At 41.6% G+C, this 17,180-nt stretch overlaps 1 protein-coding gene across 4 annotated transcripts in view; it reads left to right on the forward strand.

The window, feature by feature from the left end:
* The first annotated feature begins 724 nt into the window (after window positions 1-724).
* KIAA0513 (KIAA0513 ortholog) overlaps window positions 725-17,180 on the forward strand; it is a 163,819-nt gene continuing 147,363 nt past the window's right edge. For 3 of the 4 annotated variants that reach the window (XM_029608043.1, XM_029608042.1, XM_029608041.1), the window contains exon 1: window positions 730-985. The gene's annotated coding sequence lies outside the window, so the exon portion shown is untranslated. Of the gene's footprint in view, window positions 986-17,180 lie in introns of all 4 variants that reach the window. The other variant, XM_029608044.1, reaches the window with a different exon arrangement.

Below are 17,180 nucleotides of genomic sequence, written 5' to 3' on the forward strand. Positions count from 1 at the left end.
CAGGTTACTGTATAGGCGCTGTTACAGCGCCTATACAGTAAAATGGGTTGCGCGGGCATAACCCTTCCCTAACGCTTCACAGCCGTGGCATGCATTTGCATGCGATTAGAAGAGAGAATCAGGCGTTAGGTCAGGAGAACTGTGCGTGCGGGGAGGAAGGGTGCGCCTGACACTGCCGCACTGTTTTTACCGCGGCCTTACTGTATCGAGCCGATAGCTTGTAGTAATTCAACTAATAACATCACTTTGCACATTTTAAATCCTAACAACTTGTACTACTATACAGGCAAAATAATGATGAAACAGCAATACAAGGTTCCTGAATAATCATAGCTAACGCCAATACAATTCACATGAATGCAGAAAGGAATGGTTTCTTACCTTAATGAGAAGTACACAATTGCTTTAGTTTCAGAGCAGAGAACTCCCTGTGTCGTGCTGATCTGCCTGCACCTGCCCCAACCTGCCTACAGCTCTGCAGTGTGTTCACAGCCCTTAAAGAGACAGCACCCGAGTGACAGTCCTTCAGGGTCACACGTGATCATTTCTGATAGCGCCGTTGTCTTTCTTACTAAAGGTGGGTAACATAAGCAGGTTACAGGCAGGGGGAGGATCAAAGCTCACCTTGTCAATCATTCGCTGGCAGCAGCTCTCTGATTGGTGGGGCGGGCCGCCCCTTTCTGACGCTCACGCCCTATGGGCTGTGAGCCTGAGCTCGTGCAGAAGCCTTTTCGGTTTCCTGCCTGTGTCCGGGCAGGCGATTGGCGCAGCAGCCAGAAGGGCAGGGTAAGCTGAGTGGCTCCCAGCCTGGCCACCATCTTCTAAGGCTGCTGCCCGCCTCTCCGCATCGCGCAGTGTCAGGTTACCCAGTGGAGCTGCTCACTGTGCTACCGAGGGGGGGGGAAACCGGGCTGTCTGCTCCGGAACCGGGCGGAGAGTGCATCGCTGATGGCTGGGCTCGGAGCAGCGGCCCTTCGGCACCCAGGTGAGCGGATTCTCATGGGGGCAGCGTAGAGAGGCCGAAATCCTGCGGCTGCTTATCCCGTAAGAGCCTGCCTTACCTTCCCAGCCACGGTGCAGGGTGGTCGCTGGAGAGGTGCGGGTTTGCATGCATTGCCTCTGCTTTTGTGTTTGCTGTGGCCCGGGGGGGGGAGGGTCGCAGGTTGCCTTAGGTTCCTCTATGATTGCAGCTGCTCTCAGGGCACAGCTGTTACATGCTGCAGCGCTCTGGGGACACAACAACTGCTCGAAGTCCCATGAAATTCAGCTTCCTGTTCCACTCCTGACCGAGCTCCGCAGTGGCTGCTGCGCTTTGTATTCACAAACGGGAAAATATTCAGCAGTGCTTCCCTGTGCCAGATAATTATGAATATCCTGCTGAATCAACACTTGGATCAGGTGCCAGGAGCTGATAAAAATGGGAAAGGTGCTAATCTGGCATGAACCAAGAAGGCTTGAAAATGGAAATATATACAGTGTAAAGATAAGCAGGTTTATTTAGTGTTCTTCGCTTACGAGCAAGGGTTAGACATTTAGTAAATGAGATGAAATGTTTGCATGGGATTTTTGACAAAGTGCTTCCAGTGTTTCTGTTTTCCTGCTATTGTGCATGTTTGTTGCCGTCCTGTAGAGAGTATTTTGCCATTTTATTTTATTCACTTTCTGTGTGTTTTGACTTATAGTGATACATTTACATCTAAGATTGGCATTGAATGATTATGTTGATTTTACTTGCATTCATTACTCTGTAATATACATCTAATGAGGTGCGTTTGTTTTTTTGCTATTACTGCTGGGTGCTTTTTGACGAACCAGCAGGCTAAAAGTCGAAATAAATAAATAAAGAGGGTTCGCTGTGCTTTCTGATGGTCGAATTCATGATCAGAAATTCACCCACACAGAAACATGGGGGAGAGGATAGGAAATAGGGTGATGAAGGCTTCTAATCGCTGATGTCTTTGCAAAGTCAATAACACATTTCTTCATAATAAAGTTGGAGAATGTACAGAAGATAAATCAGTACTGAACTTCAAAGCAAACCTGGGGATAAGCTCAGAGTATTAGTGGGGGAATGAGAATAAAAGCAGCCATCAGATGGAGCCTGCAGCATTGCAACGGGTGGGGGGCGGGGTTTATAGTCATTCTCTATGTAAATAAATAATAAAAATATCCTGAACAAATGTGCTCTACACACAGTGTTTGAGAATTGGAGAGTGAACGATCTGGGCATGCTAGAAATGAATTCATGGAGGGCATTTTGTGTAATCTTCCTGAGTGCAGTCCTTGGACCTTTCCTCCTGAATAAAGTGAGAGTAGAACCTCCTCTGTCAGAGAGCGGAGTCCCAGCAAAGGTTAGAGGCAAGCCAGTAGCGCAGGGTTGCACGGAAACGGAATCTGAAGGCAGATGAGGACCAGGAGGCCCAGTTTCTCTCCTCGGGCTGTGCCGTAGACCCCCAGATGAACTCAGGCTCTCTCCCCTCACTTCTCTACCACTAAGGATCTTCTCTGTTTAGCCCATGTTATCTCGACTTTCATTACCAGTTTTGGTTACAGCACCTTCACCGGGAGGCCTTTCTACACATCCACGCGTCTTTTGGTGATGAAACTGACATTTTAAATTCCTGAAAAGAAGGAATGCTCTAGAACAAGAGATCACGGTATCAGGCTTCAGGGAAACTTAAAAAAAAAAAAAATCCTACCCCCCTGTTTCTCTTCTTCTCTGAGGTACACGTATTTAAGTCTCATCTCATAGGGCTTTTGTTGCGGACCCAGAACCATTTTGGTAACTCTACCCTGTCTATACCTTTTCAGAGGTCTGGTCTACAGTATTTCGTGCAGATCACACCAATGACCTATACAGAGCCATTATCGCCTCTTTTTTTATTTTTTATTTTTTCCTCCTGCTGGTTGTGTCCCTCCCTGTGTACCCCAGCATCCTTCTGGCTCTGGCCAACGTCTTGTCACACTGTTTTGCTATCTTGAGATCATTGGACACTATCACCCCCAGGTCTCTGTCCTGGTCCATGCACATCAGTATGTCACTCTCCCATTAGGTGCTGCTCCAACTATACTGAAAAACACACATGGGGAAACTTTTTAGCCGCGTGGCATCCGTCCGCCTCCTAGCACTGTGCTTCCATGATTGAGCAGTCCAGCCTGGTTTCGCTCAACTTTTGTAGGGCTTAGCCTGAATCCATCCATCCTTGCCTTGTTTTCATTTATGGGAAACAGAACCTGGGGTGGAGGGGGAGGGAAAAAAGGAAGTTTTTTGAATACAAACCATAAGTATTTCAACATGCAAAGCCCTGCTTAGAAATCCTGCTGAATGCACTTTTAGAAGGAGGAAGTAGTCCAGGAGAAGTCTCTGCACCAAGTATTGTTGAAAGGCAAAAAGAATACACACAGCACGATGGCAGGGCGAGCCTGTTTGTTCCTCCTTTGCTCTATTGTTCTGACCTGCCAGATTCTGTACACAGTCACCAGTGGCAGGGACATGACCTGCTTCTTATCCTGCAGCCTGTAAAGACATGTGCAGAATTGCAGCCGATGCACTCTCTCTGCAGATGCTCCGCTTCTTTAGAGCAGAACAGATACTGGCAGAGAACTTTGCTGGCCCCTTTATGGCTGTGTGCCTTATTCATGAGGCACTGCAGAGAAACACAAGGCTTCTGTCTGTCAGGTCAAACAAGCTACCCCACCATGCTGCTGACTGCCAGGGCACTTCCATTGCTTGGAAGTACAATTGCATCTAGCAGTCTTATCAAGTAAGAGTGCATTTATAAATCTGCTGATATAGCTGCACTGTTCACATCTCCCGTGAATGAGAGAAGAAGTAAGTGAACAGTCAGGGCAGTGGGGCTTCAGCACAGCAATTCAAGGGAATGTAGAAGCTGAAAGATTGCCCACTTGGATTCCCTTTCACACTGGTATCGAAACGGCACTGTATTTAGAGCAGTTCTAGTTGACTGGTGCTTCTTGAAAACCAGTGAAGGAGCAGCAGCTTCTTGGTACAAAGCAAGCAGTCCAGTTGGACAGTGATGACTCCGAAGCTGAATCGTTAATCTCCAGGAATGCGTGGGTAGGTTTCAGTGCATCCCTTTGAGCAAACCGTTAGGCAATGCAGTGGACAATTACAAGTAAACAAATCCCTTCTTTTGTTCTGATTTTAATTTTTGAAGACTAATTTGTGTTTAAAGTTTCTGAAATTTCCTTCATCTTGTCCATTTATCATCGTGAATCTAAGTAAATCTGCTGTGTTGATCTTCATTGCGGCCCCTTGCAGGTTAAAGCATGAACACAGCACGGACGGCTGAAGAGCAGATCTTCATCAGAGCCCTGTGCAGGGTCTCGCACTGACACCTGAATACACCGTAGACAGCTGGTGTAAAACTTGTGAAAGGAAATGTTTAAATCCAGGGGTATGGTTTGAGTCAAAAAAAAAGTGAACATCTTTTATTGAAAAGCGAGTGTAAAACAATATAAATAAATAAATAAATAAAATTCTAGGACAAAACAGAAGATCTGAGAGATCCCGAAATGGAATTCGCGGAGGAAAGTGACATTTTTGAAGAACTGAAGTAGTATTGCAGTTGCTTGAAAAGTTTCTGTCCTCCAGGACTGCCCTTCCCTTGCCTTTCGAGTGGAAAACCGGGGGCCGCAGGAATGCATGCCACTGTGTGTCCAGCCCTTCACTGCCTTCAAGTTCCTCGTCTGCTCTACGGCTGGATGACGTGTGGGCTGTTTGCGCTTTCTGCTTTCCCTGTGGACCCTTTGGCGCCCAGGCGTAGAAGCTCATGGAAGAGACTAAACCCATGCTCTGTTTCTGGCTTCTATGCCTCATGGCCTCCGTCAGGAGGGGCTGCCTAAGCCAGCCATGGCTTTTTCTCACATCCTGGTTCAGGCAGGGATTGGCAGTGCTGCCGGCGCCGTGTCTGCCAGCAGCAGGGCAGGAACAAGCGGGGATTTGAAAGGCTTCATGGGGTAAGAGGGTCTGGGGGACGCCGAGGACATCAGGGAAGGGCATGGGAGATGTTGGACAGGGACCGGACAATTATCTAAAAAATGAAAAGGAAGATGAACTAAATTGTTTTGTTTTACCTTTTTGTTCTGTTTGAAAAATGAAATTAAATGAAGCTGGAGATTTTGTTAAAATGTACATTTTCAACGAAAGCGCATCCCTAGTGGGAACCCTTGACCCTGCTAGGATCCTTGATGACGTTTCGCCCCTGCTCTTATGTATAACCCCATGTCCTGAAAAAAGCCAACATTTCTGATGACTTGGGGAGCCTGTTAAGCAGAGCTTTAATGCTTAATTATCTTGCTTAGATTGATGAATAGATTTTTCTCTTTCTGAATCCTTGCTCATTTCATTGTAGGCACTGACTTTTCGGGCAACGAGTGAGTCATCTTTAGCACAAAACCTGTTTTCTCTCATCTTGATAGCTGTTGGGGGCAGCCAGAGAAAGCATCAGTTCATGCAGAAGGATGAGAGAAGTCTGACATTCAGTGGCAGAGAATACAAAGTAATGAAGGGAAACCAACATAAAACCATTCTCAGCCTGGGCTTGCCCTTCCCATTAGCATTTCAGCCTGTTATGGTGCTGAACATGCTCCTTGACCTTCTGTTCCAGGGCACTGTGATATTTTGAGTAATGCAAAATCATGCACCCTAAGCCAATTCTGTATTGTCCTAATAAATCACCAGCATTATAGCTGCATTTAATGACTCATTAAAGCAAGGCGTTACCAGAATGGGGAGCTGCAGTAAACTCACGCATGAAGAGGTGTTCTCATGCAGAAGAATATCCTTTGATCTGGATTCAGTCTAGCGACTGGGAAAACAGATACGCTGGCAATCCAAGGCAGCAGGTGGATGTCCTGAATCAGGGTTAACTTTGCTAGAGCACCTGCCACTCTTCTGTGGTGTCAGAAGTGGGACTTTTGGGAACCTTCTGAAAGTATCCGAAAACGCCATTGTCCAATTCCAGGAAACTCGTGATAGCTTTCCAGTCAGTAGAAGCCATCATATAAGCATTTGAGTACAATTTTGGTGGGAAAGAGCCCTTGAGAAACCTGTTATAAAGTTCCGTGCTTCAGTTCTAGGGAGCTGCTGGTTTCTTGGGGTGGGGGTTAGAGCTTTAAAACCAATCTGAAAAGCAGTTTTGCGTAGGAAGTTTGAGGATCTTTGACGATTCTGGGTGCAAAATAATAATCCATTTTGTATTGAGAAACAGTTATTTTGTTTTGTCTGTTTACTGTTTTGATCTTTCCCTGTTCTGGGGATACAGTGGGGCTGTTATTTGGTTTAGTATTTCAGTTTAGGGGAGGAAGAGGAGATCAGGTGGCTCATTGTTCATAAGGGTGGGAGTCTACTGAATATTAATAGGCAGGGGTTTGGGGGGGGGTCAGGGGTAGGGGAGGGTGGATTGGAAAGGAGGGGAAAAGCTTGGGGAAGGGCTTTGATTACGAGCTGAAACCTAATGTTCGGGGGATTGTTCTTTGTAGGAAGCTTAGGTGGGTTAATTTTAGAGTGGGAAGGTGCGGACACTCCAGTCCTGTTAGAGGGAATGGTAGGTTATGGGATATGGCGTTATGGCTCCTATTATATTCGTTTCCCTTAATGTTAAGGGGCAGCATTCGAGGGCCAACTTTTATAGAGAGAGATTTCCCGGCTTCAGGCGACGGTTGTCTTCATTTAAGAGACATTTACAGAAAAGAGATGAACGTCTGTTGACAACTAAACTTTTTCACAATAGTTTTTTGCTTCCTGTTCTCCGGGGAGTACGTATAGTGGGGTTGGCATTCTGTTTGCTAGTTCTGCCATAGTTCGAATTCTTGCAGTTAAAAAAGATGTTGCAGGTCGATTATATTATTGTTCATGTGGATATAAATAACAGCAGGTTTATATTGGGGAATATCTACTGTCCAAATACTGCCCAGCAACTAATGTTAGATGAGATTAATAAACAACTTGACCACTTTGAGGGAGGAAATATAGTAGTGGGTGGGGATTTCAATATTTCTGGGTTCTCCTCTCTGGATAGTTTGTCTGGTGGTACAGGGGCCTCTAAGAAAGATAGATAATTGGCACTTAATTGATATTTGGCATATTAAGCATCTCGCCAGTAGAAATTATTCCTTTTATTCTCGCCCACATAACTCTTATTCGAGGACTGATTTCTTTCTGATTGAGTGAGACCTGGTTTCTAGGACCCGATTTTTTTATGCATATCTTCTCAGAACCTGTGCCTATTTGGTGGGAGGTCTCCACTATAGATAAGGCTACTGGAAGGTGTTTCTGGAAACTAAATGACTGTCTTCTCAAGGGTAAAGGCTACAGTATTAAGGTTCAAAAGTGTAAGGAAGAGTACCTTTTTTTGAATGTCACTGAAGAATCGACTCCTATTACAGTTTGGGAAGGTTTAAAAGCAGTAACGAGTGTTTTTGATTAGTCTGGGTACTTTTTCATAAAAAGGAAAAGGGTAAAAATGGCTTTCCTTGTTACAGGAGTTACATTCATTGGAACAGAAACATAAAAGGCAGCCAGGTTCTGTCTCTGGGGGGAAGCTGGATAAGATTATCTAGATGCTAATAAAATAGCCTTTAGTCTAGAGGTGGTCCAACAAACCTATTATGAGTTCAGAGATAAGTGGAGTAAACTATTGGCTAATAAACTAAAAGATTGCAAGCCCAAGATCTTTCCTATTAAGGACAAGGAGGGACGAGTGCTAATTGAAGCTGATGCGATTTAAAAAAACCAGGTTTGTGCAATTCTGTGCCGACATCTATTCGAGGGAAAGTCAGGCATTGAGGGAGGATATCATTTCCTATTTTGCTGAGATTGAATTACCTGTGCCTTCTGAACAGGATCAGATTCATCTGGGGCTTCCCATCTCTGAATTAGAAGTGAAAATGGCAATTAGAGAATTAAAATCTGGCAAAACCCTTGGCATTGACAGATTTACCCCTCTGCTCTATAGGAAATATGCTGATATTTGTGCATCCCGTAGTGTTAGCCATTCCCCATGTTCTTTTTATATCCCTTGTTAACAATCCCCATATTTAAATGTTCAATGTATTTGACAAAGGTAACGCATAAGTTCCTGCAAATTTTGTTTAAATGTAAACCGATGTGATATGTAAAATCGAACACGGTATATAAAAGTAAATAAATATTCTGGCAGCAACCTTGATGTGGATGTTCAAGGGGGTAGATTGCTTCCCTTTGGACATGTGGCAGGGATCTCTATTCTACCAAAACCTGGCAAGCATCTTAGGCCTATAGGAACTTCATAGGTTATCTCATTGATAACTATCTGTCTTAAATTACTGGTCAAAATTTTGGTTCGAAGATTGAGAGGGGTAATTTGGATGCTTATTAGAGAAGATCAAGCTGGCTTTATGCCAGGTAGAACCACAGCAGATAATATTAGGAAGATCCTCAATCTTATCCATGTGGCCAGGGCCAAATGTGAACCATCTCTTCTTTTAACTATTGATCCCAAAAAGGCCTTTGATAGAGTTCATTGGCCCTTTTTATGGGTTGGAGTGGCTATTTGTAATGTGTGCAAGAATTTATACAGGGACCCGGAAGCATGCTTAAAGATTAATGGAGGTTATACTAGGAATTTTCTCGTACACAGAGGTTCCCGTTTGGGGATGTCCGCTTTCTTCTTTATTATTTGCAATCAGTGTGGAGCCTCTGGCGAAGGCTTTGCGCAGAGATGGTAAATGATATTACTATAGGCAAGGAGCAATTTAAGATTACTTTATATGCTGATGATGTCATCTTTACCATATTAGATCCAGTGATGTCATTGCTGGCAGTATCTGAGGAATTGGTGCGGTTTGAGTCTGTTTCAGGCTTTAGAGTCAATATGGACAAATCTGAAATCTTGCCTGTTAATATCTCCGATTCCCAGCGTTTATCCTCACAGAGACAACACTCCTTCAGGTGGAGTGCTGGATTTTTGTGGTATTTGGGGGCTGGAGCACAGATCTGTTTAAGGTTAATTATGCCCCTTTGTTACAGTCTTTATATCTAGATTTGGGCAAATGGGAAAGATTTAATTTGTCCTGGTAGGGTAGGGTGGCTACAATTAAAATGAATTTCCTGCTCAGAATTAGTTATATTTTCCAAGCCTTACCTTGTATAATACCTGATTCTTATCTTAAATCTCTCCAGAAGAGGGTGTTCTCCTTTATCTGGAAGAGGAGACCATCAAGGGTGGCCAAGGGGGTGGTATTTCGATCTAAGGCAGAAGGTGGTTTGGGGGTCCCTAGTTTGTTGAAATATTATGTGGTGTCCCAATTAAAAGCCATTATGGGATGTCATACTACGAGTTCCAGAAAACACTGGGTACTGATCGAGCAGGGCATGTTGGGATCCAGATCTATCCAATCTATTTTCTGGGTCAAGAAATTATCTGAGTTAAAATGGGCAATAATCTCTCCATGTATGGGCTGCACTATGTCTATTTGGAACCACTAGAAATACAAGGTGCTGGGAAAGGTAGAATACTTTTTTATGTCTCCAATTAGGTATCTTGCAGAGTTTCCAGTTGGTCGTGAGTATCATGTCTTTAAACATTGGGAACAAAAAGGTTTATACAGATTGGGACAAGTCTGGTCTAATGGAGCAGTAATTCCATTTCAAGGCCTCATGGCCGCTTACAGTTTAGAGGCCCTAGATGTTTTAGCCTGTGCACAACTAAATAATTTTTTTTTTTAACTCCAGTGAGGTTAAGAGGGATCTTCTGAAGGAGTGTTCTCTCTCTGAAGGGTTTTGTATTCTAGCAAATAAAGTTTCTAAATTGATTTTGAAAATATATAAGCTTTTGAGTAAAGATGATCCCTATTCCACTAAGCATCTATTGGCTTGGGAAGAGGATTTGGAGGGAAAGTGGGATATGTGTTTTCAAGTAATAGGATGATACTCCATGTCTTCTTCCATGATATAAAATGGTTATGTATGTTTAGTTGGTAACCATCTCTAACTGTTTAGAATTGCTTCCTGGTTTCCCTCTAGCAGTAACCTTTGCTGGTGGAAATGTACTTGTATTGGCTCATTTCTTCATGCTTGGTGGGATTGCCCCAAAATACAACAGTTTTGGGGAGCCTTAAAGAAATCTATAGATGTAATGTTAAAGGGGGACATTCTGCCAATTCCTGAAATATGGCTTTTAGGCATGCCAGATAGCAATCTTTGCGGTGGAGTATTTACATTTATATCTTATTGTACCATGGCAGGACGGCTGTCTGTCTATTGCAACCTGGTGGAAAGGCAGTGATATTCCCACATCTAGTATGGTGGTCATTAAACTGATGAGAATTCAGTATATGGAGAGGCTAACCGCTATTAGACATGACCGTCTTGCAAAATATCTTGATATTTGATCTCCCATTGAAGATTGGGTCAAGGTGAAACATACACAAGGACCACAGTTTTTGTTCCACCTTCTTTATTTTTCAATAGGCTTCAGTGTTGATCAAACTAGCGATTCAATTTGAGAGATGGGCTATGGGGTAGGGTGAGGGGGAAGGGTGTGAAAATAATTTTCAATGAAAACTTTGTGACACTGTATTTTCTGTCATCTTGTGTATTGAGATTATGATCCAGCTCTGTTTGAAGTTTTTGTATCCTTGATATACTCAGCATTTTTGTTTGTCAGCTGGATTTCTTTGTTGATTCACAATAAAATGTTATTTATAAAAAACAAAAAAGCACTTTTACGTTAGTTCAATCTCTGTTTGCTGACTTGGTAATTTTTTTGTTAAATTCAAATTTCATGTAAAATTTAGTCCTGAAATTTACCCTATTGAAATTCACCAGAACTGGATCAGAGAAAAGGTGAAAAGTGCTGCAAGATCTGTGCACGTGATTGGTCTTTATTTTAACTCATGATGATGCCTCCTTGCTGTTGGCATTAATGTTAAGGGAGCCATTGGACAGAATTGCAAGACCTCAGAAACCGGTAGCGTCTAGTAATAATCTGAGTGTATATTAATTATTTCATCTGTGCAGAAGATGTGTGCCTGAATTGATTTTGCTTCCATGATGTGTAATGTCGGAGAAGCACTCACTCGTCTATGTTTAATGTCTCCCACGCCAGTATGGCGCTGTCCAGTTCTGGATGAATGTAACCATGGCAGGAGACCTCTGGCAGCGCTGGAGGCTAGCAGGTCATTCTGCCTGACTGAAGCTTTCAGCTGCGCCATCTCCAGACGAGTTCCTTGGAACCTGATTTAGGGGCAAGGGTAATAAAGCTTTATTGTCCTGTAAACATCCGGCCCTGAATGTTTCATGCAGTTGATCCCCCTCTGAAGGCCTGTTCTGTGGATGGTGTGTAGGTATGTGTACACAGCTGCACTGCTTCCCGGGTACCATAGTCCCACATACTGTAGACCTTGCTGTGCCTGTTTTGTGAAAGACTAAATTGAAGTTTGTGTGTCTTTTTTTTAAAAATATTGTCTGTAAAACTCCAAAGGTAAAGGAATGCTGTGAGTTTAGGTCTTAGATTCAGTATTAAAATAACTGGGGGGTCCACATGATGAGAAGGGAGAAGATTACAGAGATGCTGATAGCTGCTGATAATTTGGTTCCTGAGAATATTTCATTATTAGACATTTGGAAGGTGGTTTCCAGATCTGAAAGATCGTTCTGTCAGCTAAATGAACGAGTGGGAAGGCTATCTGAGGATTTTCATTTGAAATATCAAGAATATGACACAAGGATTGAAGAAGTAGAGGGAACTATTGGAAGTTAAATTATCACTGCTGATGAAGAAAGGAGGCCTTATCTTGTTAAGGATAACTTGGTTATGACTCGTACAGAAAAGATGGAGAATATGTACCGTGGGGAAAATCTTAGGTTTTTAAATTTCCAGGTACTCATTTTGTTTCTTTACTTATCAAAAAAACAAGAGAACATAAGTGTTCTGCTCACCTATTTATCTATCTATCCTTGTAGACTGTATCATGAATGAATCTTTTATTTCAAAATATATGTATAAAATTTCAGCTATATCAAACTTTTCTTCTGTTTAGATTGACATACCTGTACCTCACTCGTACTATTAAATATCCCTTGCTTACACTATCCCACCCACTGAATATATTGATTTATTCAAAATCAAACTACACCCCTTATTCATACAATCCCACCCCAGTAAAAATGTACTCATCTATTGAAAACCCACTTTAAAGACTTATCAAATACCCCTAACTTTGTCAACATTTTTAACTTTTTTGTTATTTTAACATACAAATCTTGCAAAAAAAAACCAGTTGTTACAGAATACCTTCTTATTTTAAAAGACATCTTTTGTTATACAGTTCCCAATGATGAAAATATTAAGATGGTGTTCCAGAGAACCAATTCTATTCCAGATAATGAAAATGAACAAATTTTATTTCAAAAACACTTTTTTTCTCAAAAAACAATTCCCAATGGTGGAAATATCCAAACAATCCAACTGAGCTGTTAAAAAAAAGTATCTGTGCAAGATAAGATACCCCGATCTCTAACATATATTATACACCTAAAAGTAAAATACATGTAAATAAGGTCATCTGTTTGTAGCAATCCTAGTATTTCAACGTTCTTGGAAGCTTCAATAGATGATATCACAGTTAGACTTACTTTGTTAGTCGCTTTCTGTCTGGAGAAAGATAAGGATATCCTTTTTCGCAAATATTATTTTTCCTGTAAAAATTTCCAGTTTTGTGGACAAAAGATATCTACCGTATTTTTCCTGATATATTGGCAGTAACCCAAGTTAGGAGACAGTTCCTGCTTCTAAAGCACAGAGTGCTTTCTATAAGTGCCACTTTTTTTTTTTTTTTTTTTAATCCGTGCAAATGTCTAATTGTGTTTCAGTGCAATAACTTTTTGTTTTCTATGACTTGGATGATCTGGCTAGGTTCCCGAGCGATTAAAAAGGCAGGTTGACCTGGTTGTATTTCATAAGCGGGCAGATATGTTAAAGCATTTTATTATCTCTCCTCTTTTTTTTTTTTTTTTCTTTTTGTTATTATTTAACATATGGAATGGAGTGTCCCCTTATAACGTGGGCTAGATGCTATATTTAGGATGTAGTAATTTGAGTTTTTTCCTTGCAATTGTATATCATATCCTGCTTGAGAATCTTCACGATGTCAGATGTTTAATATTATGGATGTCTCATTGTAACCCGCGCAGGATATGAATCCATAAATAATAAAGAATAAATTATATAATAACTGGGGCAGTTATAACGCCCCCGAGCACTCGCCTGTGTTCCAGGAAGGCGACGACAGATGGGTGGTAGGAGAGCTTTGAATCGCACATCCATTGGCTATCGTCTATCCATTTTAGGAAAGGTTTTTGTTGATAAATTAGATGATTGTCAGCTGTGTAAATTCTTCAGCCTTCAGAAAAGAATTGCCATGCTGGGTCAGACCAAAGGTCCTGAGCCCAACATCCCATCTGCAACAGTGGCCAATCCGACCACTTTACCTAAGGAGTAAATCCATTTCTTGTTGTCCATGACTGGGGTAGATGGCAGATTTTCCCCATCTGCCCAGCTATTGTTGTTTATGGACTTTTTCTCTCAGACCCCTTTTATATTCAGCTGTGCTATTTGCATTGGCCCCATCCTCCGGCAGCAAATTCCATAGATAGGCTATGCGTTGTGTGAAAAAATACTTTCTCTTTAGTTTGTTTTGTTTCTGCTACCAGCTAATTTCATGGAATGTCCCCTAGGCCTTGAACTGTCTGAAAGTGTAAATAATCGTTCCTATTTAGCCAGTCTACCCACTCATGATTTTATATACCTCTTCAGCCGTCTCTCTTACTCTTTCTTCTTAAGGGAGCTGAAGCATCTCCTTTATCATCGTTGTCACTCTTCTCCATTCCTTTTTCTAGCTCCACCGTATCTTTTTTTGAGATGTCTACCAGAATTCAATACAGTACTCGAGGCGTTGTTACACCATAGATCTATACAGCTACGGATTAATTTAAGTATAAATAAAGTATATAGTAACAATTGAGAGATGTATCTGCTCACCCTCAGGCACTTACAGCCGCAGTTTTATTCTCCATTCCTTTCTGAATAATTCTTAATATTCTGTTTGCTGTAGTTACACGATGTTAGGTTCCATATTACCCTGTTTCCCCGAAAATAAGACAGTGTCTTATATTAATTTTTGCTACCAAAGATGCACTAGGCCTTATTTTCAGGGGATGTCTTATTTTTCCATGAAGAAGAATTCACATCTATTGTTGAACAAAAAAATGAACATTTATTATATTCTGAATAGTTGTCTGGTTATGTTGGTTTGTGATGACAACTAACTGTGAATCCTGCAGGGTAAAAAAATCACAGCTGCATGCTCTGGTGTTCTGTGCGACGGGCATGCTCCCAAATAAAAACTTTGCTAGGTCTTACTTTCGGGGGAGGTCTTATATTTAGCAATTCAGCAAAACCTCTACTAGGTCTTATTTTCAGGGAAACAGGGTAGGAGCTACCACCCAGGAAAAAGATCTAGGCATCATAGTGGATAACACATTGAAATCGTCGGTTCAGTGTGCTGCAGCAATCAAAAAAGCAAACAGAATGTTGGGAATTATTAGAAAGGGAATGGTGAATAAAATGGAAAATGTCATAATGCCTCTGTATCGCTCCATGGTGAGACCGCACCTTGAATACTGTGTACAATTCTGGTCGCCGCATCTCAAAAAAGATATAATTGCGATGGAGAAGGTATAGAGAAGGGCAACCAAAATGATAAGGGGATGGAACAGCTCCCCTATGAGGAAAGACTAAAGAGGTTAGGGTTGTTCAGCTTGGAGAAGAGACGACTGAGGGGGCATATGATAGAGGTCTTTAAGATCATGAGAGGTCTTGAACGAGTAGATGTGAATCGGTTATTTACACTTTCGAATAACAGAAGGACTAGGGGGCATTCCATGAAGTTAGCAAGTAACACATTTAAATCTAATCAGAGAAAATTCTTTTTCACTCAATGCACAATAAAGCTCTGGAATTTGTTGCCAGAGGATGTGATTAGTGCAGTTAGTGTAGCTGGGTTCAAAAAAGGTTTGGATAAGTTCTTGGAGGAGAAGTCCATTAACGGCTATTAATCAAGTTTAATTAGGGAATAATACACACATATATAGGGAATCCAATAGCATTAATTTGTAAACTTTAATACATCATATACATAGGAGATCCAATAGTATTAATTTATAAACTTTAATGCATCATTTCCCAATTTAACAATGAATTAAAACATGTATTAATATGAATACATGCACATAACCTTCATAGGTGAATCCATTAATGTATCATTAGTGCAAAAGACATGTGCAACCTTAAATGCATAACCACCCCACCATAGCACCAATAAACTAGCAGTAATATCTTAAAAAAAAATTCCAAACATACTCATACATTCAGCCACCCACTAAAACCAACCCACTCTAAGTCCACCAAAATTCTTCAAATAGAGAATATCTTCATCAGGGCATGCTAAACCGAATATTTATTTCATATGGGAGCAATGCACCACGTCCAAACAAGGATCCCTGTTTCGCCGCAGCTTCTTCAGGGGACGATTTACTCCCGGCTCAACCGGAGATTAGTGAAGCCTTCCAGCCTTCCACCTCAAACACCACACCTTCATAAGAACCAGCGACTGATATTTCTTCCTCCACAAATTTACTCAGAAAAACAGCTGCACATCTCATATATGGAATCACCACCTTTTGAGAATCTTCAACACGCTTCACATATGATAATATGCTGTTTCCATCTTTTCAAACTTAATCCGCTTTACGTGTAGCAAGTTTTGTTTTCTTTCTTCATTAAGGTTGCTAATCTTGCCTGTTCACTCTCGGAAGAAGAATGTAGTGTTGTGTTTGAAACGATAGAGGATGCATCAGTGGGCCCCCACACTGAAGAGGAATAATCTCTATCCTTGCTAGCTTCAGTGCTGTGTTATTGTACTGAAGCCATTGTTTTACATCTTAAATACACATGCAATTATGGGAGAAGTCTTTTTCCAAAATGCGTCCACCTCTACATAAAATTGATCATCATCTGCATATAACTGGTGTCCCATACAGAGACCCGCAAGCTCCGTTTGAGAGATCGATTTGAATGTGGACCATCTCACTTCATGCGATTCAACATCCCTGGTGGTCCAGCGGGGTCCCGCGAGCGATTTGTCCCTCCGTGCTCTTCCCAATATGGATCACTTTATACTTATCATGTGGCATTTGGATGCCCAGTCTCACAAGATCCTCTTGCATTTTCTCACAATCCTTTTGCAATTTAACAAGTTTCAATAATTTTGTATCATCAGCATATTTGATCACTTCATGCGTTGTTCCCATTTCTAGGTCATTGTATAAATGTTAAAAAGCTATGGTTCTAGAACAGATCCTTGGGGCACTTCACTATTGACCATTTAGCCCCAGTCTGTTTTCTGTCTTTTAATCAGTTCTCAATCCACAACAGGACATTGCCCCCTATCCCATGACTTTTTAATTTCCTCAAGAGTCTCTCATGAGGTCCTATATCAAATGCTTTCTGAAAATCCAGATACACTTTATCAACTGGCTCACTTTTATCCACATGTTTATTCAGATTCGTGAGGCAAGACTTCCCTTGGCTAAATCCATGTTGACTTTGTCCCATTAAACTATGACTAACCATATGTATAGTAATTTTGTTATTTAGAATAGTTTCTACCATTTTTTCCTGGCATCTGCATAAGGCTCACCAGTCTGATATTGGAAATATCGTAGGGATTTGGATGCCCGCTGATACAGCAAGTGATTCAAGGCCATCCAAGCTTGATCTACAGTAAATTTAGAAGAAGGAGACAGGTCAACCATATGCTGATATTGCACGGCTTTTAATGCTTTGGTTAAAGCCAGAATCTCTGCATTTCGTTTTTGGTTAGTTTTGGCCACATATGTAATTATATGACCCCGCAGGACCGCTTTTCCCACTTCCCAAAGCAACAAGGGTGCAATATCAGAGAGATCGTTAAAAAAACAAGTAGTCCTCCCAACACTTCTTAAGATAAACATGGAAACCTTAATCCAAGTAGAGCTCGGGACTCACCTGCCAGGAAAAAGAGGGGCGCGGAGACCGCCCAAGCTCCATTCCCACAGACATTGGGTTGTGATCAGA

This window comes from Rhinatrema bivittatum, chromosome 7 (assembly GCF_901001135.1).
Source record: "Rhinatrema bivittatum chromosome 7, aRhiBiv1.1, whole genome shotgun sequence".
NCBI lineage: Eukaryota > Metazoa > Chordata > Amphibia > Gymnophiona > Rhinatrematidae > Rhinatrema > Rhinatrema bivittatum.